Genomic DNA, 27,014 nt, shown 5'->3' on the forward strand with positions numbered 1-27,014 from the left:
TTCCGTCTCAGAAGGAGCTTTAGGTGGAGCAGGACATTAGCTCTCTGTGGGAGTTTTCTCCCGGGACTACCATGACAAAGTATTTAATAGCAGGAACTGGGTGGCTTTAAACGACAAAAGTGTATTCTCTCAGAGCCTGGGGCTAGAAGTCCACAGTCAAGATGTGAGCGGGGCAGTGCTCCCCATGCCACTCCCTGGCTTCTGGGGTGGCAGTCCACCCTTGCCGTTCCTGGCTTGCAGCCGTCTAACCTCAGCACCTGCCTCTCTCACTGGTGTTTTCTCTTTGCGTCTGTGTCCATATTTTTCTCTCCTCATAGGAAACCAGTCATGTTAGATGAAGGGCCCTGCCTATTCCATCATGACGTCACCTTAAGTTATTACATCTGCAATGACCCTATTTCCAGATAAGGTCGTGTTCTAAATTTTGGGAGGGTGGGGGTTCAGGATTTCCATCTGTGTTTTTGGCAGATAGAATTGAGCCTGTACCACTGATGGTCTTTTCTTAGCATAACGCGTTTCGAAACTTTTGTAGTTGACCCGGTGTCTGCATGACTAATAAAAAAATGAAGGCAGCTTGTTTCCTTGAAGTTTGGATATAGGTAACCCTTAAGATAAGGACATTTTGTGTTTATGAAGAGATAGTGTAATGCAGGTCACAACATTGGCAGATTTACAGCTTCTCCGTAGGAGAGCAGGAAAGCGTCTTTGTAGCGGTGGGAGGTTACACAGCCTGTTGCAGCTACCTGCGTGCTGAAGCCCACAGAAGTGTGGTGTGCCCTCGTTTTCTATCACATAACCCTGGCACAGTGGTGCTGCTTCTCCGTTTCCATAGTGCCGTGGGCCCAGGCTTTGGAAGGAGTTACTGGGTTCTCAGATCCTTAGCTTCTCCATCTTTAGAGTGGACACTCTACCTCCATAGTACAAGGAATGGATGAGATGACGTGTGTGTCCTGTCAACTGTGCATGCATGTTTGCCCTGTGGGAGCTGCCCTCTCCTCCCCACCTTTGCTTAGCATTGGTCACACTGAAAGTGGCTGTCAGTGGCACAGCTGGATTCTGTCACTCTGCCAGCAGGGGCATCTTGTTGCCAGGGTGTCAGACTTTGCCCAGCATCCAACTACCTAAAAATAGTCACCAGGAAGATGGCCAGAGGAGGTCTCCTGCTCGGATTTGGTGGCGTTGTGAGGTGGAGGTTTTCTTTGAGGAAGATACCCCACCTCTAGGGAGATGCCCTAAGTGCTGGCGGGGCCTAGGAGTCCTCTATGCTGTGGCATCACCACACCCAGAGTGGCTGGGCTGACTTCATCTGCCTCCCACCCTGTGCTTGAGTAGTCTTACAGTTTTGGGGGGGGTGAGGAATGCTGTGGAGCAGTCTCTTAATATTTAAGAAAAGAATTTGATGTAAAATCTGGCTTGACGTAATTTCTTTAAAAATATATAGATGTGCTGCATAAAGGAATATTTTAATAAAAACACCAGTTAATCAGTATATTTGAAACAATTTTCCCAAGTATTGGTGCCATGCTTAAGTTTTTCTTTAAGTGACTTTATTTTTGACATAGTACACATAAGAGATCTTCATTTACCATTTATTGTAGGTGATATGTCACTTTACTCAGCCAAACTTCAGTTTCCGATTCCATAAACTGGAAATAATAATTCCCATTTGACTAATCTTTAAAATGGTTATAAAGATCAAAACAAAGGATTTACGCATATGTTGGCCAATTGGAGGAAATAATTTCATTTGTGAGATTTTTCAGGTTTTGAAATGGGGTAATTTGTAAAGGTGTTTTAAAGATGCTAAGCGTAGGGCAATGATATTCATGTCAGTTTGGAAACGTTTGTTACACAAGTTGGGAACCTTGTAAAATAAAATGAGTTTTACAAGGTCGTTTGCCTTACATCCACAGAGAAGTGTATATTGCGGCTGATCATGTTCTTGGGGGTGAGAAATTAATATTAATTTGTCAGGCTTTAAATAAAAATCGGTGTTTCCCTGTTTTTATTTTGAGAGACTATAAGTTGCTAACCTGGATTCTTGTACTTGCATTATGCTGTTTGTGCAATAAAAAAGATGGGTCATGATGAATGCTGATGAGCACCTTGGGGACTGTTGACGGACTGATGAGCAGTGTATTTCGGAAGGTGTGGTGACCACACCGAGCTAACATTAGTCTAGTAGGAGAAGGAAGCATAGCGTACGGATGTTAAAATCATATGCTGCCTTCAGAGTGAAGTAATTCTCTTCAAGTGGATAATCAGAAGTGAATTTTTTTTTTTTTTGAGGATATACAGCAGAGGGACCTTTAGGAGTAGATTTTGCAAGCAGATTCTTTATTTTTCTTAACTTTTGATTGCATTTATTTTATTCTGAATTTATTCCTGTGCCATAAGTTTTTGTTTCTTCAGTTTCTTCTGGGATGTCTTTTTCTTCTGTGCAACCTCTTCTTCTGATTTAAGAACGAGTTGTTCCTTTTCAGTAATGATCATTTCAATGTGGTTGGGAGAGCCCGTGGTTGGGTTAGTCCAGCCATGAGCACTGTAAGTCTGATGGTGCATCTTAGGTGACTTGTTCACCTGGAAATGCTCAATGGCCAGAGAATCTATAGCTAAGCCCTTAAGTCCAGCATTACTTTAAAGCATGTGCAGCAAAAATTCACCTGTGTCCAGCCCTGCTGTTTTGCCTGGGCACACTTAATGGCTGTACCATTGTAACATCAGAATGGTGCCCACCATTTCTGTAAAGTGACATCTTTCAGTTACCTAGTGGCTTTTCATATATGTGATCTTGATGGCCTGGGAAGTCTCACAAGTGTTCGTAAAGTGAACATGAAGATTTAAACCTCTTGGATGTGCATGATTGTATGGCGTTTTCTGGGTCAAGTGAATAGTGAACCGTTTTTACACATGACTTCAGGCCAGTTAGGGGAAGACCAACACATCTTTCTGTTTCCTCTACCCTGTAATTTTGTAAAGTAAAATTTCACGTACCTGTCCTAGAAAGAGGGAAAGGGAACTAGTAATTCTAAATTACCGTGGAACTTTGATTAAATACTGTCTTTTCCTGAAGGCAAACTTCGGGCATTTGAGAAGGTGAAGGGGTCCATTGATCATCTGTTCTCTGTGCTTCTCTGGTGCTGTGGATGAGATAGTGAGAAGCCCTGTAGTACTTGCTCCAGAGATTCCAGGTGAGAGCTAGACTTGGAAAGCACAAAGGGCAGAGCCTCTGTCCTGTAACTCAGCGTGGCCTCCGGATGGTGAGTAAGTAACGAGGAAGACACTTGGTGCCCTTTGTAGTAGTCACTGCCACTTTGTTCCGTGCCTCACAGGAAAGAACAGAATGCCTGATTATAATAATCTTCTAATAATTACAATATTTTGCATTCATTTTCTTTTAAAAATCTATTTGAGTAACTACTAGCCTTCAGAAGATGCTGAAAATAGTATTTAGGCAGCAGCTGGCAGCTCCCAGTGTGAAGCCGGCGCGGTGCTCGGCTCGTGAAGATTTCATTAGCCGGACATACGTTCCAATTTCCTTCTTGCTGCACGAGTACATTCTCTTGAGCAGCTGTTTTGGAAAGGGATGTACAATAAACACTTCTGCACTTGTTTTAAATATGTGGGTTTTGTTGGAGTGTCGCATGCCATCTGGAAGAGAGAGGAGTAGTGACTTACTCTTGAGAGGAAGGGTTTGGAATCTCCACGTGTGTTCCTAATGCAATTTGAGGTTCCCTCTTCATTTCACTCACTGAGAGGGCGTAATCGGTGGCTCTAGTCATTTTGTTTTGTAAGAGCCTTAGCCAGTGAGTTGCATGGATTAAAAGGATTAATAGAAATTAATTGAAATGGACCTGACCAGTGATTGTTTTCGTTTTAAAGCAAATGTACAAAGGAAATACATGATGTTGTCAACAAGTCAGAGAAAAATACAGATATGCATAGAATGAATTGTGAAAGTCTTCCCTTCATCCCACAGCACCCGAGGGTAACCCCATCAGCACTAAGTTGTGATGTTCTTCCCTCTTTTTTTCCTCCTGTGTTCTGTTTAATATCTAGCTGTCCAAATGATCTGTGAGTATCATTCTTTATTCTAGTAGTGACTTGTGGGTGGGTACATACTGGCAGTCACACACTGGTTCTCTTGAGGTGGCAGTTGCATGACGGACCTGATGGGTGGGGTTTGAGCAGATGAAAACCCTTCTGAAGCAGGACAACCGGCCAGGAAGGCTTGCTGTCCAGGTGTTATTGGAATCTCAACTACTGCCTCACAGTGGGAGTTTCCCATGTCCAGGGCATTCAGTGTTGCACATGTATATCACCCAGTGAACTCTAGTGGCAACTCTGGGAGGTACGCGCTGTGACTCCCATTTTACAGATGTGGAAACCCAAGCACAGAGAAGTTAGCAACTTCTCCAACATCCTGCAGCGTAATAAGAGATTGCAGTTTAGTCACTTTGGCTCCAGAATCATGTTCTGACGATGCTGTGCCATCTTTTAGGAGCACAACCCTGTTCTCTGGAAGCTGTTACATTTAAGTCATACTGTTTTGGCCCCCAAATCAGGTAAATGGAAATTATAGATCTGTTAATGACTTAAATACCAGGTAATAGATGTTATACAATTGATTGAATGTATAACTTGAAACAGTGTCGCTGCTGCCAGCCTGCCCGCGACAATCCTTCTTGTGGTTTTGCTTTGTTAAAGTAAATGTTTTCCCCGTGAATCTTCTGAAGTGTTTTATTCTTGGTGTCTTTGGGGCCAGCATGCGTTGTGGCTTTTGCTCCTGCTGAGTAGACAGACATATCTGGAGAAAGCCATGGAGTAAAGGAAAAGAAAAGCTTTGCAATTTAAAATTGATTTATGTGGAAGCTTTTTCTGTGGTTGAAAAAAAGTAAAGAAAAACCCTGCTTTCTATATCACCAGTTCCCGGCAACAGTAAGCCAAACCTCCCTGTATTTGGAAGCAGGCATGGGTGCATGGAAACTGCTCAGAACACGGAGGTCAATGCCATTATGATAATTCAGTGACTTCCATGGGAAGCTGTGAGAAAAGGGTTCTTGTGCAGATCTAAAATTTGGAACCAAACATCCTAAAGATGGCCAAACTGACATAAAGTTTATATCTTAGTGGAGTGTCTTGGTCTGTTTGTGTTGCTTTAAAGGAATACCAGAGACTGGGCAATTTATTTATCTTTGAGATAGGGTCTGTCGCCCAGGCTGGTGTGCTGTGGCTTGATCACAGCTCACCACAGCCTTAACCTCCCGGGCTCAGGTGATCCTTCTACCTCAGCATCCTGAGTAGCTGGGACTACAGGCGTGCACCATCATATCCTGCTAATTTTTGTATTTTTGCTACAGATGGGGTTTCATCATGTTGGCCAGGCTGGTATCAAACTCTTGACCTCAAATGGTCCCCCAACCTCAGTCTTCCAAAGTGCTGGGATTATAGGATTATAGGCGCAAGCCACTGGTCCTCGCCTGAAACTGGGTAACTTCTAAGGAAAAAAGATTAATTTCGTTCATGATTCTGTAGGCTATACGAGAAGCATGGCACCCGCATCTGTTTCCAGTGAGAGTCTCAGGCTGCTTCCACTCCTGGCAGAAGGCTGAGGGGACTGGTATGGCAGAGATCACATGGTGAGAAGGAGAGCAGGAGAGAGTCGGGAGAAGGGCCAGGCTCCTTTTAACAACCAGCTCCCATGGGGACTAAGAGTGAGAATTAACTCCCCATCCCCAAGAGAATCAGTCTGTTCACAAGGGATCTGCCCCTGTGACCCAGACACCTCCTATCAGGCCCCAGCACTTGAGATCAAATTTCAACATGATATTTGGAGGGGAAAATATCCAAAGTATATAGCATGAAGTAATGGCATTTTGAGAGATGCAACTCTTAATCTCTGGCAATTAGTAGTTAAATAGACAATATGATATTTTTGGGGGCATCTTTTGAATTAACTGTGTATGTGTGCATGCACATGCACACATGCATGGGTGTGCACTTAATTATAACATCAGCAACATTTGTAATGGCCGTTCATGTTACAGAGTACCTCATACACAGGTTGGCTGTATGGTTGACCACACTTTGGCAGATTGTTTCTTAGCTCTTCTTTCCCCCTACCTGACCAGGAAGTTGACATTGTGAAAACACAGACGTTAGGATTTCAAGAACAGAGTATGTAAAAATGGTGAAATACGTTCTCAGTTCTTTTTCATACTGTCTAAACTAGGAAGAGTCAAGAATTCAAGGTTGCTAATCTAAATTCTTATGTTGGAGTAGTCATTTGTGAAGGGTGATAGGACAGAATATCATTGTTAGTTACAACAGCAAAGGTTAATTACCCAATTTTCCTCTAAATTATTTAAATCTCAGAATATTCTCAAACATTACAAAGGCTTAAAAAGCAAAGGCGGTGGGGGGGGACCGGGCACAGTGGCTCACGCCTGTAATCCCAGCACTTTGGGAGGCCAAGGCGGGTGGATCACAAGATCAAGAGATCGAGACCATCCTGGCCAACATGGTGAAACTGTGTCTCTACTAAAAATACAAAAATTTTCTGGGTGTGGTGGCATATGCCTGTAGTCCCAGCTACTTGGGAGGCTGAGGCAGGAGAATCGCTTGAATCCAGGAGGCAGAGGTTTCAGTGAGCTGGCATCGCGCCACTGCATTCCAGGTTGGCAACAGAGCAAGACTTGGTCTCAAAAAAAAAAAAAAAGAAAAAAGCAGAATTTTGAGAATGTGCTCCATGCACAGATGCTATTGTTGTGCCCCCTGAGATTTTGCTTCAGCACTTGAGATGTGTTATCAGAATGTCAAAGGGCAGCAATGTTGTGTAACAGTTTTATTAAGATATAATTCATGTACTACAAAATTTACCCACTTAGAGTGTGTGATTCTGTGCTTTTTGTATCTTCACAGAGTTGTGCAACCATAACCACAAATGTGCTAATTTTAGCACATTTTTATCCTACAAAAAAGAAACCCTGCATCCATAGTAGTCACTTCTCATTTTCTCTTTCTAGCCCCTGGGAACTCCTAACCTGTAGTCTGTCTCTGTAGAGTTGCCTAGTCTGGAAGTTTCACTAATGAATCATACTATGTGGTGGCTAACTTTTTTTTTTGTGACTAACTTCTTTTACTTTCACACAATGTTACAAGATTCATCCATGGTGTAGCCTGAATCAATACATCATTCCTTTTTTATGACTGACTAATATTCCATTGAATGGATATACCACATTTTGTTCATCCTTTTTGCATTTGAGGAACATTGGCTTATTTCCAGTATTTGACTTTGATGAATAAGTCTGCTAGAAATTCCTCTACAAGGCTTTGTGTGGACATGAGTCTTAATTTCTGTTAGATATATACCTAGGAGTGGACCTGCTAGGTCCTATGATAATTCTGTTTTACTTTTTGAGGAGCTGCAAAGGGCAGCAGTTTAGGACTCTGATTTATTCATTTTTCAGTACAAGACATTATCTAATAACCAGGAACTTGTTCAACTTTGATCTGTCATCAGATCCAGCTAGAAGTTGCAAACTTCTTAAGTCCTACAAGAGAAATTTATGTATGTCTGTGAGATCACAACTGTCCTCTCTCTCTCTTCTTTCCCCACTTTTTATATTAAAAGTTTATTGCAAAATATACTAACACAAAATATACCATTTTAATCATTTATAGAAGCACACTGCAATAGTTAATTTTATTTGTTCGAGAACTCATATTGCAAGCATAGGCTTTGATTCTGTGAGCCCAAATTCACATACTGAAGAAGATCAGAGCAAACTGCGATTCACGTACATGGATGAAAACTAAAGGCTCAGAGTTAATCACATTGTAGTTTTTAAACTTCTACAGCCTAGGGCTCAGTAGTCACAGGTCTTTTAGGTCCTTCTGGATGTCCCATAGGGTATCTGCACTTTTCTTGAGCTGAGCAGCCTCATCATACTTGAGCTTCTGGTTGATAACGCTGGTTAATCCCTGGGCATTGAGGATATATGGAAGGCTCAGGAAGACTTCATTCTCAATGCCATGCATCCCCTTTACCATTGTTGACATGGGATGAATCCTGGATAGATTTTTCAACATGGATTCAGTAAGATCAGCCACACTTAATCCAATAGCCCAGTTGGTATATCCTTTTAGCTTGATGACTTCATAGGCACTTTCAACCACCATCTTGTGCACTTCCTTCCAATTTTCACTATCATTGTCAGTTCCCATTTCTGGATTCAATTCCTGAAGAGAAACACCTGCCACATTCACGCCACTCCACACAGCCACACTTGAGTCACCATGTTCCCTCCAAATCCATCCATGGCAGCTGCTGGGATGAATGCCAAGTTTTTCAGCCATAAGGTAGCGAAATCATGCAGAATCCAGATTACATCCACTTCCAATCACATGGGTTTGAGTTATCCACTCAGTTTCCAGGTAACATATGTAAGAATGTCCACTGGGTTGGAAACCACAGTTACGATGCAATGAGGACTGTACTTGACGATCTGAGGAATAATGAATTTGAAGACATTAACATTTCTCTGCACCGGATTGAGATGACGCTCCCCTTCTCGCTGACGGACTCCTGCAGTCACCACTACAATCTTAGAATTGGTGGTCACGGAATAATCTTTATCTGCCACAATTTTGGGCGTCTGAAGAAATAAGCTCCCATGCTGCAGATCCATCATTTCTCCTTTAAGTTTATCTTTCAAAACATCCACAAGAGCAAATTCATCAGCCAGAGACTTTCCCAGAATGCTCATAGCACATGCCATACCAACTTACACTCACTACAGTCATCTTATTGTTTGGGACTGTTGCCTCTTCTGCAACTGGTGCAATGAGTTTTTCCTTAAGAGTTGCCATTTTGCACAGGAGAGAGAAGGCTCTGGAGACCGCAGAAACAGTGGTGCGGAGAAGACAATGTCAGCTGCCTCCGTCTCCTCTGGCGCTGGATCCGCAAGCCATTTAAATTTTTATTGTGGTAAAATATATATAGCATAAAATTTATCATTTTAACCATTTTTATGCTTGATCTTAGTCAAAAGGCAAAGAAACAATTTAATCATGTTAAGAGTGTACAGTTCACTGGCATGAGGTAGATTCACAGTGTTATGTAATCATCACCATAGTCTATTTCCAGAACTTTTTCATCATCCCAAGCAGAAACTCTGTAACCATTAAATACTACTTCCCATTCTCTCTGAGTTTGGCTGTTTTAAGTGTCTCAAATAAGTGGAATTGTATGATATTTGTCCTTTTGTTTCTGGCTTAACTTAGCATAGTGTTTTCAAGGTATCCATGTTGTAACATATATCAGAGTTTTGTTCCCTTTTTTAAGACTGAATAATATTCCATTCTATAGATATATACTACGTTTTGTTTGTTGATTTCTAGCTTCAGTGCATTGTGGTGGCAGAATATACTCTTACAGTCTTGCCGAAGCATCACAACGTAGCAGTCTTTTATTGTGAGGTAACACCAGAAGCTCTTTGTCTCATGACTAAGAAAATTAAGGAGCATGAATACAAAGGGTGAACTTGGAGCACAAGTTTATAAGTTTAATAAGGAAAAGAAGAAAGCTCTCCACCTCAGACAGAGGGCCTGGAAGAGGATTGCCAACTATGAGACTGGGTCTGGGATTTTTATGGACTGGGAAGGGAAGGAATGTGCTGACTGGTCTTGGAGAAAGCCTGCTCAGCTTGGCCTGGGACCAGTCAGGAGCTGAATTGAAAGCTTGGCCCAGGACCTTGTCCTGGGACCAATCCGAGGTTGAAGTGATAATTCATAGAGGCTTGGCTCATAGTCCAAAGCATGTCCAAAAAAGGAAAGGAAAGTGCCCACTGGAACCCACCAGAGCCCACTGTGTACATGTCCACAAAAGAAGAAGAGACTATTTCCTGGAAGCCCACTGGTTATACAAAGAACAAAGGCATTTATTTCTAGGTTGGGCCTTGTTCCATTATCTGAGTGGGCCGGAGGTTTGTGCAAGTTTCCTGATCTGTGCCTGTGTCCTGATTTTTCAGGCTTTTTCTCTGTTTAAAAGAATTGTGCCAAGGACCTATCCTAACTACCTAACTTTTCTTTATCAGTGCTTTGTATGATTTCAGTGTTTTAAATAGATTGAGACTTTATTTGTGGACAAACATGGTCTCTTCCAGAGAGAAGAGACTTTAGAATAATGTGTGTTCTGCTGTTGTTTGATAAAATGTTCTGTATATGTCTGTTAGATCTAGTTGGTTTATATGTTGTACAAATTCTCTTTTTCCTTACTTCTGTCAAGTTCTTCTATCTATTATTGAATAGGATGTATTGAAGTATGTTATTCTTGAGCTTTCTACTTCTCACTTCAGTTATGTCAGTGTTTCCTGTATTTTGGGACTCTGTGTTTGGTGCATTTATGTTTGTAATTATTATATTTCTGATTGAATTTATCCTTTTATCAAATATAGTATCCTTTTTTTCAGTTTCAACAACATGTTGATATAAAGCATATTTAAGAAAGTTGCTTTGTAAAGTCTTTGGCCTTCTCAGGGACATGGTCTGTCAATTAATTTTGTTCCTTTGAATGGACTATTCTTTTTCCTTATATGCCTTAGGGTTTTGTTGCTGTCGAAAATGGGATGTTTGAAAATTATAATGTTGTGTCTCTGGAGATCAGAGTCTCCTCTTTCACCGAGATTTGCTTTTTTGTTGTTTTATGGTTTTATGGTATTTCTTTTTTTGTCAAGTGACTTTTCCCAACTATTTTTATAGGGATTATATTCCTTGTCTTGTGTGGTCACTGAAGTTTCTGTTTCTTAGCTAGTGTTCTGGTACTGTTTTTTCTTTGTTTTGTTTTTTGATTTCTTTTTTTAAGAGAGAACGTCTTACTATGTCACCCAGGCTTGGCAGGAGCCATTGCGCCTAGCCTAGTAGTGTTTTGACAGAGATTTCCTGGAATGCCAGGGGCTAAAGCAGATAAACAAAAATACCTTTTCTAGTCTTTGCAGATTGGCTCTTTGCTGGAGCCCTCCTTCAAGAGATAGCCAGACTTGTGCCTAGCCTAGTATTTAGCCTAAGGTGAAAAAGCTTAAGGTCTTCTTGGGTTTTATTCTGAGCATGTGTGTGGCTTTCTAATTTCCGCCATTTATATGGATGCTTTTGATTGCATCCATATATATGGCGGAATTTCCTAAGGCAGTTTTCTTCTCCTCTTTTCTTCCCATGCCTCAGATGGTCTGTTGCATGTCTCATTTGTATTCTTTGACCCCAGGTGTCTGTTTTTGTTTTTGTTTTTGAGCAGTGCCATCCACTTTTCCAGCCCGGATGAGCTTTGAGCTAAGCATGAACTTTGTATCAGTTCTTCAAGTATCCCTGACAGGTTGGAATGGAGTTACCAAAAATTTATCAGTAAGTTCTACTTGCTCCTTTTGGAACCAGGACCAGGGTCCCATTCTTGGAATGTGGGCTGCCATCACACTGGGAGGAGGTAGGGCAAGGGCAACTAGTATGCCATAAAGCTTTCTTATCTTTTGAAGTTCTTGATTCAATGTTCATTTAGTTGCTGTAAGCCTTTGACTGTTCTCCAGAGTTCTGTCAAAGTTAGTTCTGAAAGTTGGTGCTTGTTTTTTGATGTTTTAGGTGCAGGGAGGTAGATGGCTGCTTGGAACTCCCTACTCTGACATTTTTTTGACATCTGCCAGTCAGCCTTGTTCTCTTGCAATAGTCCATTTCAAAACCTACTGGAAGCCTTTCCTTCTACCGCCCCACATGCTACAGATAAGAGATGGCACCTTACTTGTTAGACCCTCTTCCTGTGTCTCCTCAATTTCTGTTATTCTCTTATAGTTTTTGGTATAGTTGTTCGCTGAATACTAGTGTTAGCATTTTCCCTATTAAATATTAGGTTAAGCCGGGTGTGGTGGCTCATGCCTGTAATCCCAGCACTTTGGGAGGCTGAGGTGGGTGGATCACCTGAGGTCAGGAGTTCCAGACCAACCTGACCAACATGGTGAAAACCCATCTCTGCTAAAAACAAAAATTAGCTGGACGTGGTGGCAGGTGCCTGTAATCCCAGCTACTTGGGAGGCTGAGGCATGAGGATTGCTTGAACCCAGGAGGTGGAGGTTGTAGCGATCTGAGATCACACCCTTGCACTGCAGCCTGGGTGACAAGAGCGAAACTCTGTCTCAAAAATAAATGAATAAATAAATAACGGGTTAAATAAACATTAAATATACAAAATGTTAGATTTTTAAAAAGCTTTTATGGTATCTTAGTCCATTGCAGCTGCTATAACAAAATCCTGCCATAGACTAGGTTACCTATAAGCAGCGGCCCTTGATCTCTTGCAGTTCTTGGGAGTTTGGTTTTAATGCATGAATTTAGCCAGGAAACAAACTTTCAGACCAAAGCAGATGCCTTGTGATCTTTATGACAGCTTCAGCCCACATCTTGGGATTTTTTCCCCCACTGTGAACACGCACCCCTGAAATATGACCCAAAGCAGTGCTAAATGAGATTTGGTTTATATACAACTTTTAGTAACATCTTCACTGGAAAACTGAAGGCTAGTTCAATGGTCTTTTTTCTCTTCAGTGAATAGTATGCATTTATAAGCAGTTTACAGGCCGGGCACAGTGGCTTAACACCTGTAATCCTAGCACTTTGGGAGGCTGAGGTGGGCGGATCGCCTGAGGTCAGGAGTTTGTGACCAGCCTGGCCAACATGGTAAAACCCCATCTCAGCAAACAATACACAAATTAGCAGGGCGTGGTGGCACATGCCTGTAAATCCCAGCTACTCAGAGGCTGAGGCAGGAGAATCGCTTGAACTTGGGAGGTGGAGGTTGCAGTGAGCTGAGATCGCACCACTGCACTCCAGCCTGGGCGAAAGGGCAAGACTCCGTCTCCATTTATATACATATATGTAAAATCGTTTACAAATATGGAAAGTTAGAGTTATTTGACAGGAAACATTAAACAGTGGTCATTGTACCTGGCTTTTTAAGAACTTATGGTCCCTTCGTGTAACATTAGATATTACAAGACACAGTACATTCAGGAGAAGACAGGTTCTAGCATTGTATGTGAGCTAGAAATGATTATCTCAATAAGAGTTTCAGGCTCTTTGATGCAAGAGTGTCTTTCTGGTATTCCTTAGCTACTTCTGTCTTTGATGAATCATTTTGATACTGAATTTGGATTCACTGTTAATTTTTCTACAGTCTAAGAGTTAATACACTGCATTTATTTTGAAGACTGAGTTGGAAAAACTAGAAAAAGAGTGGCTAATAAGTTATAATTATGGTTTCTGCTAATCAAATAAGGATGCTGATGCCCAGGAGAGTGTGCCATCTTCTCCATCTTCCCTTATTGCCCTCACCTTCTGTGTCCAGGTTTAAACTGGAAACATCGTTTGGTTACAATTCTCCCTAAAATCAAATAAACTGTACCTGCACTTACTTCTTTGCTGAAAATAGTGGTAGCCAGCTGGACTCGGTGGCCGACGCCTGTAATCCCAGCACTTTGGGGGGCCAAGGCGGGCAGATCACCTGAGCTCAGAAGTTTGAGACCAGCCTGGCCAACATGGTGAAATCCTGTCTCTACTAAAAATACCAAAATTAGCTGGGCATGGTGGCACCCACCTGTAATTCCAGCTATGCGAGAGGCGGAGGCAGATGAATCATTTGAACCTGGGAGGTGGAGATTGCAGTGGGACAAGATTGTCCCACTGCATCACCCCAGCCTGGGTGACAGAGCAAGACTGTCTCAAAAAAAAAAAAAAAAAAAAAAATAGTGATAGCCCAGGGAAAGATTGGATTACTTAGTATTGGCATGCTGCTTCAGGGGATTTTCTTGGATTCAAGGTATATCTTAACCCTGTTGGTACTTCTGGTTCCTTGGTGTACTTAAGCACATATTATCTCCTTTGAACCTCCTGTTAGTAAGGTGAAGTGGGAAGGTAGGCAGGTGGGATTACCTTTGTTTTACAGATTCGTAAGCAAAGCTTCAGTGCCATTGATTCTTAATTAAATGATGGTGTTGGTCTGGGAGATAGGTTTTAGGTGTCCAAGGCCAGTAGTGGTCTTGCTAATGTTTCACATCTGACGAATGGATATTGAGAAATAGTTACGTGGTTAGAGAAGAACAGTGTAGTTAGGAATTAGTGGGTGGAAAAGAAAAGGGGGATCCTAAGAAAGACGCTCCCTATTGTGGCATGCATGTTTGTGTGTATTTAGTTGTGTATGTAACTGCGTGTGTTTGTTGATTTTATTTTGGCCATACACCTTAAATGTAATGCTTGGTTTTTTGAAAGTGCAAAGCTATATGTCTTTTAAAATAGGGCCTTAAAACAAGAACCTCTTGAATTTTCACTTTATTTCATTTTTTTCACTTTTTTTCCCCTTTAGAGATGTTTTATTTCCCTCACAGGAACCCTTGGGGAGAAGACTTAGAATAACATAAATGCAGGGGCAGTCAAACCGAGGGGAAAGGACTAATGACAGCCCTGAGTAAGTGCTGGGAAAAGAGCCTGGACCCCAGGGGTGGAGAAAAGGAAAATGTCTAGCGAGCACCTAAGTAATTGACCTCATTCCTAGCATGGCTGCTATGCCACACAATTACAGAGTTTGATATTGTAAAGGATCAGAGAACTATGGGCTCTGCTTGAGGCACTTTCAAACCTCACAGCTCTACCTGAATTGAAGCAGAAGCCTGAGGGATGATTGACTTCTGACTTTCTGGCGGTGAATAGGCAGACCCAGAAGGGAAGCAGGCAGGAAGTAGTGCTGGCCTGGCCCTGTTTATCTTCCCCAGTGTAGGCGGGGGGTTGTACGCTTGAAACGAGCATAAGAGTGGCTTCCCAAAACATGCTCACATTACTGTTTGGAAGCATGTGTCTGGAATTTAGCTACATAGCTGGGTTGAGGGATGGTTGTCTTTGTAATGTCTCTTTCTGCTTTTGGCCTATGTGTATTTTCCAGTGAGGGCTGGGGCAGGGACCACAGAGAAGATTCCAGCCCTTCATATTTAGCCCTGTGACTTAGGTATGACAAGCTACTGTACTCTCTCTTTGCTTTAGTTCCTCAACTGTAAAATGTGATAACAATAATACATTTACCTCAAAGGAAGAATAAATGAGTTCATGTGCTCCGACAGTTCCTAGCACAAAGTCGGTGCGGTAGAAACGTGGTCTGGAACCAAACCAGTGAGTAGCAGACCACTCAAACAACAAAGTGATGCATTCTATTCCTCCTGAGGGCCTCGGCTGCATTCACTGCATATTTTGTTACTCACAATTAGTTTTCTACATATTTGCCCTTAGATTTTATTGTAGGACTTCATTTTGTCATAGTTAACTATCTCCAGCAGATGCAGGGAAATAGTTACATATGTGACCAAGGAAGGATGTGATATATGCAGATTTGGGTGGATTTTGTGAGCTTTTTAATCCTAGGTGAGGACTTGGAAAATGATAATGGTGACCAGAGGTAAAATCTCTGATGTGCCAGTCACATTTTCCCGGCAACAGTAATCATTTGCTAGAACTCCATGCATATAGAAATATACTTGATAATACATTCTCCTGGGTAATACAAGCTGTGCAATGCTTATACTTTATACAGAACTGTATGTGTAAAATCTCATGTTTAAAAGATTAGTTGTAATGGTAATTATTACAACTGGGCTTCACAGAGCATGGTTTAATATTTTCTAATAATTTTTATTATTAAATTTATTGATTTTATGATCATTTAAATAATTTTAGGTTTATGATAATTTCTCTTAGTGTGGTACTGTTTTAGTAAAGGGTTCTAGTTTCCTTGTTTTCCTGTGCAGGTGGAACCAGTGGGATGAAATAACCTGTTTTTCCTTAGAGAAGAGCTGTTTTCTTTTTCCCTTCGTGACATTTTTGCAGGCTCATGGTCCCAAATGATTAGCTAGACTGAGCATAAGATACATGATGAATTCGCAGAAATGTCTGTGAAGTACTAAAACACTCGTACCTTGTAGCTCTGCGGGGATACGAGTATTGGAGGTGACATCACTGTTAGTGGTAATGGATTAAATTGAAACACTTTTGCTTCTTACAGAATTCTTTTTCTGGCTCCCAAGTGTCAGCCTGACAGAGCATCTTAAAACCTGGATGTTCAGTGCCTTACTTGTTAACCAGTAGGCCTTTTGTAAGAATGTTTGAAAATTTTTAGAAGTTGGACTGTTTTAAGTAATCAAAATAATTAGTGAAGTTTCTCTTTTGTAATTTATGGAGAAGAAAATATGTTCTGTAATTTTTTTACTGCCAAATTACTGAAATTTTCACTTTGTAATTGAGCTACTTTTAAATGAAATTTGAAACAAAACTACCTGGTACCTGATTGTAATAAGAACATGAGGGTTTTTTGCTTTGTTTTGTTATGTTTTCCCTTCCACAACTGATCAAGATCACTCTACTTTAGGTTGTGACCTTAGTGAATCTGATACCACCATTTGGAAAATTGAGGCCCTAAAGCTGGAGTGAGTTTCGGAGGCTGGAGTGCGGCTCTTTGGGGCCATGTGAGAAAAGGCGGCTTTTCCTGGGTTTACTCTGTGGTAAGCAGGTCAGTTCTTTCATGTGACACAGCCCAAGTGCCGCACCTGCCTCTTCTCAACTTTCCCGGCTTTCTCTCCTCTTTAGCGCTTGGGTTATAGTTTCTCTGCTCATTCTTTTTAAAACGTTTGCCTTCCTTTTACAATTAGGTGGGTCCCTGTGTGAGAAAGTAAAAGTGAACTTTTTGTCTTGGGCACATCACTTTATTTCTCTGGGTCACTTTTTTTTTAACAGGTAAAATAGGATGAAGTCGGATTGCTTTCCGTATATAGAACTCTGTGAAGTGGGTTAAAATGAGATAGGTGCTTTGGTGGGCCTTCCTCTTGTTCTTTTTTTTTTTTTTTTTTTTTTTTTTTTTGTATTTTTTCAATTTGCTTGGTTCCTTGTATTCACTACAACCTGAGTAAATAAGTAAAATTTCTCTTTACAAAGTCAAGCTAACACTTTCTTCTTTCATTTGCATCTTTTTTCAGCGAAGCCAGCCAGAACTTTGAGTTGCAGGCACCTGATGATATACTTTAGTAAATATTTTATAATTTTATAAATATATTAAATGTTAAAGTACCATTAATGAGAAAGTTTTTGTGATAGCTTCCAAAGTGATTGACTAATCAGTAAGGTTTACTAAGGACTTAAAATGCTGCCAACATGATAAAGAACTTATAGGGGCCGCTGAAAGTGTTTACAGTGTATGGTAAAGATGAAAACATCTGAAAGAGCAGCCAGGTGCTAAATCCTTCTAAACTTTATTTATTTTCTTGTCTAAATATTTCACTGTCTCTTCCTTTTGTTTCAGGATTTCCCACCATTATTCCTTTCTTTTCCCCTAAAAGGTCATCTCAGCTTCAGACTCACCATTATTCCTGTCCATCATCTGTATGTTCTGCATCTTATTGACTACTCAGAATTGAACATAATATTCACTTAAGAAAATAAATTGTGATGTTTTAAGCAACAAACAACAGAAAACTCCTGCTCATCTGGCTTAAACAATAAAGAATTAACTTTTTTTTTTGATTCTGAGATGTACATTTTCTTCATATGTGATTATTTCTGAAATTGAGACATGGTCCATTTAAATGCATAGTGTATCAATTCAGTTGACAGAAGTTTTTCCTCATGGTGATTAACAAAATAATGACGTATCTTAACCACTGATAGGTCTTACATTTGATGAAACATGATAATATCTCACCTATCCGGAGCTCCCATAGGTAGTGCAGGTCGCTGGTTGGTTATTTTGTCAGCTTGATTCTATCAAGGACCCAGCATGGTGAATCTGCTTTTGGCTTGCCCTTGGGGTCATGAGATAGCTGTAGTGGGTCTAAGCATCAATTCTCTAATCAACAAAATTCTAAAGGCCAGAAGAGATAAGGTCCCTACTTTGTGTTTGTTTTTAAGAGTAAGCAAAATTTCTAGAAGTTGCCCCTTCTTGGCTAGAATTGTCGTATACCCCATTTCTAAACTTAGAGATAGGAGTTGCCATTATTAGCTCAGTGGTTCTGGGTCAACGGTTTTCAAACTGTTGTGCATCAGAATGACTTTGAGAGCTTGTGGGGGAAAAAAAAAAACAAACACAGATCGCCGGGCCCCAGCTGGAGAGTTTCTGCTCTAGGTTGGATGGGAAACTGAGAATTTGCGTTTTTCCCAAGTTCCTGACTGAAGCTGATGCTGCCAATGTAGGAAATGGGGATGGGTCCAGCCTGCCTGAAAGCACATGGCAAGCTGATGGCCCAACAAAAGCAGGGTCCCTTAGCAAGAAGTGAGGTGGGGGCAGCTGGGTGGACAGCAGCTGACCTTTACTCTTGTGATTTAGGTCAGTATTTCTCATTGCTGCCCTAACAGACTGCATTGTGGTCATTACTTGGGGTTGTACAGTCTATGTTATTAGCAATAAATTAAGTTTTGAGAATGACTTACTTAAATTATATGCAGTAGTGGATCCAGTAGATTGAAGATAATGTTTGATTTTCTCTGATGACATGTTTTCTTGAGGGAGAAAGGAAAAGGTGGCTAGTCATTGGGAGCCCAGAGAATTGGATACCCCTGTGGGAATATATAGTGCATGTTAATAACAGCTGATGTGTATTAATTCATTGAAACATCACTAAATTCATGAGCTAGTACTGTTAATATCCACGTGTCGCAAGGCGGAAATGGAGGCTTAAAGGTGGTGAGTAATTTGGCCAATATCATACACCTTGTAAAAGATAGAACAGGGTTTCAGAACCATGCAATTTGGCCTCACAAGTGACACTTTTAATCACGTGTGCTACTGAGTGCTGGCAAGCGGGTCCTCTGTTGCAGGAAGGGTAAGACTGAGAGGTTCATTTTATATTTTTGGCTTGAATGCAGTTTGGTGGGATTAGTGTTCTGGTAAGTATTCCCTTTCTCCTTGGCTCATGTCTGCCTGTATTTGTGCAGTTGATGTACTTGAACCTAAGCGTAGAACTGAAAAAATTGTGTTAGCTGTGTCTGTCCTTGCTTTGTCATCTTTGCATCTTTATAAGCCTTCCATTCCTGTCTGTGCACATGCTGGAGGGAAATACGATTGTATAAGTAGGATTGAGCACAGAGACCTGTGGTTAAACAGTTGTTTTTTTTTTTCTGTTGATGGCGGTGGATTCTTTTCATAAGAGGGATTGTGTTGGTTAGGGTCTTAATGGTGACTAATGAGTTAAACACAAAGGTTTTTAGTTACTCCCGAATCGTTGGGAAAAATAAAGAAACGCAAGGCTAAGCTTCTAGGCGCAGCTCCCAAAGCAGACTGAAAATCTGGTTGTCTCATTTCTTACCAGGCCCTGCCTGTCACTTTTAGCTGTAGCCATCCTGAACAACTGGCCGTGTTCTCTCACTTACAGTCTTTGTGGATGCTGTTTTCCTTCCCTGGTACACTCAGTCTTCCTCATTTCTTGGCTAATCCTTCTCATCCTTCAGGCCTTTAAGTTTTACTATTAAATAATTCCTGGTCCTTCCATAATAATCTCGCTCAGACAGTTAGATGCTTCTGTTGTCTGCTTCCGTTGCGCCCTGAATTTCCCTTGTCCTTATGGCTAACAATTGGTTTTTGCCTTTCCCCGCTCTTACTGTGTTCCAGTGCCTGGCGTAACACCATGCTTCAATGTAGCGAGTTGGGTGGCTTAGAATTGAAAAGTAACTAATTACACATTTGAAGCTTCATTATCAAGAAGTAGGTGCCAGTCACCAGCTTTTAAGTTGTAATTTATAATTCTTGTAATTATAATTGACTCAACAGATTTTTGCTTTGGTTTGAGTATAACACCCTTTATACCATATCTAATGTAACTTAATGGAGATTGGATAACTGGTCTATTTACTGATAATTCTTTGAAGTTTGGAAACGGGAATCTGAGATTTGTAACTAGATAAAGGAGACTCTAAAAAATAAATTTTTGGGCTAGGCATGGTGGCTCACGGCTGTAATCCCAGCAGTTTGGGAGGCCAATATGGAAGGATTGATTGAGACCAGAATATTGAGCCCAGCAACGTAATGAGACCTTCATCTCTACTAAAAAGCCCCAAAGAATTAGCTGTGTGTGGTGGCATGCGCCTGTAACCCCTAACTATTCGAGAGTCTGAGATGGGAGGATCCTTTGAGCCCAGGAGTTCGAGGCTGCAGTGAGCTATGATCATACCACTGTACGCCTGCATGGGCAACAGAGCAAGACCTCATCTCTCAAATCATACGTACGTACATACATACATACATACATACATAGCTTTTATTTGAAAATAATTTTACATTTTTTAGGTTTATAGAAAAGCATATACACCTCACCAGCTTTCCCCACGTTAGAATCTTCTGTGACCTTGGTACGTTTGTCTAAACTGAGAAACCATCATGGGTATGTCAGTATTATACCCCAGGCTTTATTTGGATTTCTCCAGTTTTTCCATTTGTGTCTTTCTTCAGTTCCAGGCTTCAGCCTAGTGGACCTTCTTGCATTTTGTTGTCATGTCCCCATCTCCTCTGGGCTGCAGCAGTTTCTCAGTTTTTCCTTGCTTTTCATCACCCTGACAATTTGGAGGAGTGATAGGCATTTTGTAGGATGTTCGTCAATTTGGGGTAGTCTGACATTTTCTCGTTAGACTGGGCTATGGATTTTTGTGAACAATACCCCAGAGGTGAATTGCCCTCTCATTACCTCATAATCAGAGTGTGCATGATAGTCAAATGACATCATGGCTGAGGTTCATCTCCATCACTTGGTTAAGATCCCATTTACCAGGTTTCCCACTGTAAAGTTACTCTCTTTGCCTTTGCTCCCATATTCCTTGGAAGCAAGTTCCCAAGTGTATGCTGCCCTGTGTGTGCATGCATCTGTGTCTGTGGTGGGGTGTTAAGACTTCACCTCTTGGATTGGGGAGTATTTACCTACGTCATTTAGAATTCTTCTGTAAGCAAGACTTGTCTTTCCTCTTCCCAACTGAAAATAGATATTGTGATTTACCATTGTGCAGTCACTTTGTAGTATGTTGATGACAATTTAATAGATAGTTAATGGGTATCTACTATGTACTAGCTACTGTGCTAATTTTCAGGGAAGTAATTTTTAACAACTTTGGAGTCATATGCCTCTTTGACAAACTGATATTTGCTATAGACATTTTCTCCAAAAACATTAAGATACACAAAATACTGCCTACAATTTCAGGGGTTTCACAGATCTTTGAAACTCTTATGATTTCAGTTAATGTAATGGCTGTCCTCCAGGAATTCAGCCCAGTTGAGGAGGCAGACAGGTACGGAGATAAAATAAGATGTCTTGCCTGTTCTCAGGAGTATGTTTACATTGGAGAGATGCTAGGGAAAGCTGCAGAGAGGAGATGTTATTTGAATTTGGCCTTGAAGAATGGGGAAGAGTTAATCGACAGAAGGTTGGAAAAGCATTCTAAGCAGAGGAAGCAGAACCAACAAAGACCCACGCAAAGAGGCACGATGAGTTTTGGAATTGTTGCAGATTCTCATGGCCGCGGTAAAAGGTGAAGAGGGAAGGGGCTGGATGTAAAATTGGAGAGGTATGAGAAGGCATAGGGTGGAAAGAACATTGGTTAAGTTTCTCAGTTTATAAATTTTAAGATGTTTAAATGACTATAATTTTGTGTGTAAATTGTTTTCATCTTGAGTTTTATGGCTTAGCGCTTCACTGCTTCACTTGCACAGTGCCTGCATGAGTTCAGGAGTGAGTAGGAGGTGCAGAAATGTGGGCTGCTATTTGAAGAAGTTTGGGCATGAAGGGCCTGGGCAGTGAGACAGCTAGTTGAGGGGCCCTATGAAGTTTGTTTGGTTGCAAGTTGGGAGAGTCTTGAGTGTGTTTAAGTAAAAGGAAAGCAGGTAATTGACATAGCTCCTGCAAAGGTGGAAGGGTTGAGTCCACGCAGAATAGACGCTTCCTTCATTGCATCAGGAGAGGAGGACGTGATCTCATTTGCACTGAATTGCATGTGTGGACTGTATTTAGAATGATCAGACTTACACAGAACTTAGGTTGGCTTATGGGTAAGTTCAGCTCTGACCTGAACTTCCATCTTGCTATTAAATATTCAGTGTGTTTATTTAATTCCTTCTATTAGTATCTTTAAGGTCTCTGCTCACTTCTGGTGATAGAGGTGTCAGAGAATCCGTGCCCTTGATAAACTTAGTTGAGATCATTAAGAATAAATATATAAAAGAAAAAAAAATGAATGTAATGGGAGACATTCAGCAGCTCTTGCCCACGCTTTGGGCTCCAAGCTTTGACCAGAGCAGCCACTCTGTTCATGCTTTTTTTTGGGGTGCTGAAGGAAATGAAGCTAGGGTCTGTAGTAGTTTACATTGTCCTAGATAGTTTATTATTTTAAAATGAATTCAATTGATTTTGTACAGTGTGATTTGTTATTTCTAATCTGCTAGATACTATTTATAAAGAAATTGAGTCCTTTATAAGGGAGATTGTTCCTGAATGAAACATTAAAATTTTGTGTATGTTCGAACATAGAGTTGACCCTATGCTTAACGAAAAGAGGTTTCTGGTTGTTGTTGTAAAGCCCTTTGGACATGATATTAATTGACTTTGGAAATTAATTTAAAATAAAACTTCATTAGGCAGCCATTACTTTTGCATTTATATCCTTTCTGCTCTAAATTCCTGGTGAAAATGTATGTGCTTCACTCCAAACACTCAAGAACTGTTACTTAAGTTTTATTGTTGAAAGACTGTCTAGTATCGTAATTACAAACAACCCACTTCAAAGAAAGATGTTCCTTTTGCAATGGATTTTTGCAAAGAACTGTTAATAAAATTACATAATTTGTGCTAGTAATAAACTCGAAACCTTTAGAGTCAGTACATTTCCTGCCTCTGAATTCATTCATTCAGCAAATCTGTGCAAAGCACTATGGGTGTAGCAGGAAGAAAGACATGGTTTCTGCTCTCAAGCGTCCGGTCTAGTGAGAAGACATATTGGACTAGAGTGGTTCATGTTGGAAAGGGAAGCCGTCAGAGGGAGCAGATGTGGGAGTGACCTTGTTTTTGAGATGTCATCAGCCTCTCTAGTATGGCGAGATCTGCACCTTGAGGAGTAAGGAGGACCTGGGGGAACGGGGAGTAGGAATTGTTGAGGCCCAGGGGATAGTGTGAGAGCTTGCTGGGTGAGGGGAGAGCGATACCTTGTGATGAGGGCAGCGTGGTGTAAGGTCTTTAAAAGATTTTGACTTTATCCTGAGAATGCGAGAAAGCCATTGATGACAGAAAATTATGTTTGCGTTTTGAGTAAGATCACTTTGACTGCAGTGGAATGGAGTGGAACAGAGTGGAAAATAGATGGGTGGGAGGTTTGAGTAAGGTGGGGAGGCCACTGAGACTTCTGTAGTGCCAGTGTCTCTGCAGGTGATGAGGACGGTGCTTCATAAGGACCTGTTACACTGTGTGCTGAGATACTGCTGAAATTATCCAGAGAAAACTATGTCTGTGTATAAAACAAACAGCTATTGCCTCTTGTAGGAAGAGTAAAGCTCTGTTTGTGTGCATATAGTTCTTGAATCCCATGTAAAGATCATGAATTCTGTAAGGCTCCTTATCCTGAAGATAGTGCACAACTATTATGAAGTCTTTATTAAGTTTTTTCTCTTGAGAGGAGTCCTTTGTTTACTTTATAAAATGGGATTTTAAAATATTCACATTATAAAGTCTTTGGTCACACTGGTTTAAAAACAAATTTTTTCCTTTCCGTTTTAAACATATCAGACTACCACTGTGGAACACCTGACCTCTAATTAACTGATAAGGCAAGGAATCCAATCTGCCCAAATGTTAAATAGTGCCATTTAAAATTTGGAAGCCTGAAGCAAGATAGTAAGGCTCTAGTAACCATAGCCAAGCCAAGTGGAATCCTTCTGAGTGATAAAATGAGCTTGTGAAATGAGCACAGTTGTAGAAGTATGCAGTATCAAAACTGGTAAAGCAGGTGCCAGTGGTTGGGGGCCTCAGGATGAAACCATGGTTCTGGCCAAAAGATTGCTATTTGTTTTAATCTGTGATGTAGCTCAGATACTATGAGGCTGTGCTGCTTGAAAACCTTTCATATTTCTTGATTTGTCTTTCCTTTCCAGGAGGAGTAGACATGTTATACAGCAGATTTATGAGAATATGATAAAATGTTAGAATTAAAATGTGAGTCCCTAAAGAAGTGTAGATTACCTTATTGAAAAGATTTGAAGAGGGTAGAGGCAGTCAGTGGAAAGCAAAGAGGACAGAAGACAAGGTACTTTTGTTTTCTCTTCAAAAATTGGAGGGTGGACCCTATTTATAGGCAGAGAAGGAGCCAACAGAAAAGGAAGATTACATGTATTCTAGAAACTCTTAATTTTCAAGAAAACTGTAAAAAGTACACTGACTGATATGTTCCCAGCATTAGTCAAACTGTGAGTTTTAAAGGTGTGATTTCCAAGACTGTTCTCACTTCTCACACCAACTGCAAGTTTGGGGTGTTTCCAAAATCACCTTCAGGTCTTACAATTTGCTGGAAGGACTCAAGAAACTCACTGAAGACTGTTACACTTATTGTTATAGTTTATTGTAAGGAAAAGATACAGATCGAAGTAAGCCAAAGGAAGAGATCCATGGAGCAGAGTCGGGGAAAGTTCTAATGTGAACCTTCCATTCTCTCCTGTGGAGTCTGGGCAGTGTTACCCTCCTGGTACTGATGTATGACCATGCACATGGAGTGTTGCCAACCAAGGAAGCTTTTCTGATCTTTGGTGTCCAGAGTTTTTATTAGACCTCCTGAGATAGGCATGTTTGATTGATTGATTGCCCACAGAGTTGAACTTCGTCACCATGTCTACCAATATCGTGTGAGCCAAGGCTGCCACCCTAAATCACATGATTGGTTCTTTTCATATGGCCAACCCTACCCTAAGATCCAATGTGGCCAACCCCTACCCTAAACAAGGGTACTTCTATTAGATATGGCACAGATTACCTCCAGCTAGCTGAGGGCAAAGGCCAGATGACTCTTTTGGACAAGCCCAGCCTCTTTACTACATACATAGGCTTTTAAAAGGATTACCTTGAGTTTTATGTTGGAAATGATCTTGAAGGGCAGGGGTGGAAGCAGAGGAGACCAATTAGGAAGAATACTTGTAGTAGTCCAAAGGGAATATTTGCTTCACCCCTGGTAATAGAGGTAGGGGTGATAAGTAATTGGAGTCTGGAAATACTTGGGAGGAAAGGAACATGAGGATCTGTTGATGAGTTGGATGCAAGTATGCAAGAGAGAGAGAGAAAGGAGTCCAACATACTTCTTAAGGCTTTTGGCTTGAGCAGATCAAAGAATGGAAATCTCATGACTGAGATACTCAAAAGTCAGTTGTCCATCCTAAGAATTAGATGGTTACCACTGTTACCACCAATTAAGAGGAAATCATAGAAACCAGCCCTGTTACTGGTTGGTATATTGCAACTCATTAAAAGAAAATCATTCCTTGTATTTCAGATATTTGAAAAAAAAAAATCTGTTGTGGCTTATAATCCATGTCAGGGCTTTGAATGAACAAAAGACAAGTTTGTATGATGTTATTACTTTTGTATTGATTCTTCTCTAATATTATCAAAGTTTCTAAACTGTACTATTTTTAATTATTTGTGAAAAGCATTAGTAGTAGAGTTTTTGGGCTTAAAGTTATCCAACCTATTAAAACTGGTCACGTTTTCAGAAATGCTTGTTCTGTATGTTATACATGCTACATGCACAAGTAATTTCTTATTTCCTCATTTCTAACAGAGGCCTTAGTTCCTTCATGCTCTCTCTTGACCCAGTAAATTGGTTTGTTTGGGTCAATTGAGAGTAGTTATCCAAAGGAACCATTAGGATTGAGTTCAGTTGTTCATGTAGCTTTTCTTGTACTTTGGTGGCAGTTTTTTTTTATAGGCTTACTTTCTTCATTGGATTAAACTGTGAATGTTGGCAGTTATAATAATTCGCTGGGTAATGTGGAATAATCTAATTGTATTCTAATTGTAATTCAAAAATTAATAATTCTTTCAAATAGCAAGATTTTGTTAGTACTACTCTGCGATCATGGTCAGAAGCATGCCAAACCGTGGCATTCTGTGAGCTAGTGCAGATCTGCGGGCTCCAGCTTGGGGTGTTTTAAAGCCTCAGTAATCCAGTAGTATTTTTGCTGAACTATGGAAAATAAAAGCAGTATGCTTAGGACTGCATAGGAAACTTTTCGTCGTTTGGAATGCTGACTGGATGATTGTATTTGTTTATACTACTGGTTGAAAGGAATGACCAGGAAGGAAACACTCTCCAGAAGCTGGCTGAGGATCAACTCGTCACTTCTTGGCATGGCACTTTAGTTCTCTGGGTTACTATCTTAGTTCTCTTCACTTGTTATATGAAAGGAAACAAATGAGTGAAATAAACAGACTAAGTGTTAACTGAAGTTAACAAGAGAACGAGAATCTTTGTTCAAAATTTGTATCTATTAGGACAAAAGTCCAGGGAAAGTTTTTCAGGGGCGAAACATCTCATCCTGGTAGGAACAGATTACTCTTACGTGGTGAGGTAATTTACGTTTCCTTTCTCCCTTCCTCTGACTCTTCTTCTATCTTACCCTTGATTTGTTGTGTATCTAGCTTTTTAAAAAGCCCACTAGGCCGGGCGCAGTGGCTCAAGCCTGTAATCCTAGCACTTTGGGAGGCCGAGGCGGGTGGATCACGAGGTCAAGAGATCGAGACCATCCTGGTCAACATGGTGAAACCCCGTCTCTACTAAAACTACAAAAAATTAGCTGGGCATGGTGGCGTGTGCCTGTAGTCCCAGCTACTCAGGAGGCTGAGGCAGGAGAATTGCCTGAACCCAGGAGGCGGAGGTTGCAATGAGCTGAGATTGCGCCATTGCACTCCAGCCTGGGTAACAAGAGCGAA

General features: G+C 40.9%; 1 protein-coding gene and 1 pseudogene across 2 annotated transcripts in view; one reads left to right on the forward strand and one right to left on the reverse strand.

Moving 5' to 3' along the window:
- Positions 1 to 27,014, forward strand: part of XKR6 (XK related 6) — a 287,672-nt gene that overhangs the window by 22,467 nt on the left and 238,191 nt on the right. The window lies entirely within an intron of this gene.
- On the reverse strand, positions 7,738 to 8,992 carry LOC116543067 (annotated as a pseudogene). Its single transcript, XR_004265459.1, has one exon. The product of XR_004265459.1 is annotated as an L-lactate dehydrogenase B chain pseudogene (transcript).

This window comes from Sapajus apella, unplaced genomic scaffold (genome assembly GCF_009761245.1).
Source record: "Sapajus apella isolate SASKATOON/1434 unplaced genomic scaffold, GSC_monkey_1.0 scaffold180, whole genome shotgun sequence".
NCBI lineage: Eukaryota > Metazoa > Chordata > Mammalia > Primates > Cebidae > Sapajus > Sapajus apella.